Source organism: Odontomachus brunneus, unplaced genomic scaffold (assembly GCF_010583005.1).
Source record: "Odontomachus brunneus isolate Ranch 3 - 2012 unplaced genomic scaffold, Obru_v1 Obru_scaffold_336, whole genome shotgun sequence".
Lineage (NCBI taxonomy): Eukaryota > Metazoa > Arthropoda > Insecta > Hymenoptera > Formicidae > Odontomachus > Odontomachus brunneus.
This window is the reverse complement of record NW_022639786.1, coordinates 175,465-177,754: the sequence shown is the minus strand read 5'-3', so window position 1 is coordinate 177,754 and position 2,290 is coordinate 175,465.

Here is a 2,290-nt window from a genome sequence, read left to right as displayed (position 1 = left end):
TATATAGCAGAATCCGGTGAAAAAGAAAATGAGTATATAATAACAAAAATACCTGAATTAGTGTATCTTACTTGGTCCGGGTTTTTAGTGTCAACTTGTCTGGATTTAATATGGGTGTATATCAGTTGGACACGGGGCAATTGGACACAGTCCAATCACAAGTCGCTGTTCCAAGGGACCCTACAAATGTCTCTAATCACACGGTGCTGTGATTGGCTGTGTCCAAATGCACCGTGTCCAAGTGCACCGCTCCCGAGATAGACGGTATGACAGATTTTCTAACCTAACGCGCCCTCAACTTTATTTATTAATATCTCGCTTTGCAGTAGAGAGCAACGATTTTGTCAAACAAAAAAGTTGTTTCTTTAACAAAAATGCGTCGATTGAGCCTACTTTCATCGAAATCGGAGGTAAGGCCGCTAAACTGGATAAGTATCATATATATATATATATATATATATATATATATATATATATATATATATATATAAGAGATATACAGGGTATAGCAAAAGTACCGGAACGGCAGGTAAGATAACTCGGCGGGGGAGTATTTTAGAGAAAAATGTTTCGAATAAAAGTTGTAAGGCTTAAAAAGTCGCATTTAATGACAGTAGTTATTTGACCTAAGATGACGTCGCCAAGGTCAGGACAAGGTCAACTTTGCTTTTTTAAATAGAAATACATACTTTTTATTATTTAGGCATTTTATTCTATGTGAAAAAGCAAACAATTTTGCTTGAAAAAATTTTTTATACGACCTCTATTTTCTAAGATATTTACGTAAATATCTACAAAATTATTGGTTTCAATAATTTTTTACTTGAATTTTATCAACTTTACCGAAAAATATTAAGAGATAAAAATTGCTTATTTTGTTTTCAAAGAGCTCTAAGAATTTTTTCAGAATTTTGTGTTAACTTTTTAGGACTTCAAGAAAATGCAAGAAAATGCAGTACTAAAAAATTAATATAAAATTGTGAAAAAATTCTCAGAGCTCTATGAGAACAAAATAAATAATTTTTATCTCTTGGTAAATATTTTTTATCTCTTGGTAAATATTTTTCGGTAAAGTGATAAAATTCAATTGCGCATTTTTATTCCGTTCTTTTGTTTATTGTTTTTCAAAGATTAAAATATATATGTATAATTGAAATAAATTTAATTTTTCCACTTATATGTTTGTTTTTTATTAAAATCATAAAATTCCTATTTTGTACTCTGTAGTATTAAAACAAAGCGTCGTAGAGAAAAACATTACTAACAAAATATGATTGTTACTCTATTTCCTCTCAAATTTTGTGGGTCAAATTTTTTTACACTCTATATATATCCCACACAACCCATACAGCACAGAAACTTGCAGCAACATTGCTACAACATTGCAAGATTGCATATTGCAGTGCAATGTTGCAGAGACATGTATGCAGTGATATTAATTTGCAATATTACTTTAGCAATATTGCAGCACTATTTCAAAAATATAACGAATATAATATAATATTTATTACTTATTTACTAGTTATTTTTGTTACTTATATTTCAAATTCAGTAATATTTCACATTAATAGTGCTTATAGAATAGTATTTATAATACTATTCTATAAGCATTTGTTAGTATTGTTAAGTATTTACTAAGTATTTGTTAGTGGCAGTCATTAATACTAGAATTTGTCGTATATTTGTCATATTTCTTAAACTTCTTATATCTTTTTTTTTGGAGAAAATACTTTTTTTAGATTTAATATTCGTACTTGTTTAATTTTGTGGTTTTTTGTTTCATTAAAATGTTATATTTTTAAACGAAATATCATATTTTGAAATGATGAAAATAAAAACTTTTATTTCGTTCAAGGAAACCATGTCATTTGATGAAACAACACTATTGTTTTAAATAGTATTTTATAAAAGTTTCTTTCAAAATTTAGTAATTTGATTTGTTTAATTTGGATTTTCTTGGATTTTTTATTTTTTTGGTTTGGATTAATCATTATAACATTCTGTTAAAAATCTAAAAATTATCACTGGTTCACTACATTACATCAATATTCATCGCATAACGAATGTTGTTGCGTTGTTTCAATATCTATCAATAAATTATTTAACGAACACCAAGTAAAAGTTATATAACTATTATTTGATGTTTGCTAGGTATGTTATAATATACTGTGAACACTATAAGGATAAATTATATAAACAAATCGTAAGAATATCGTTGGAGTCATTGGTAATCGCCGCGTGCCACTCGATTGTTAGGTTGAGCAACACTTTGACAGAGTCAGGACATGGA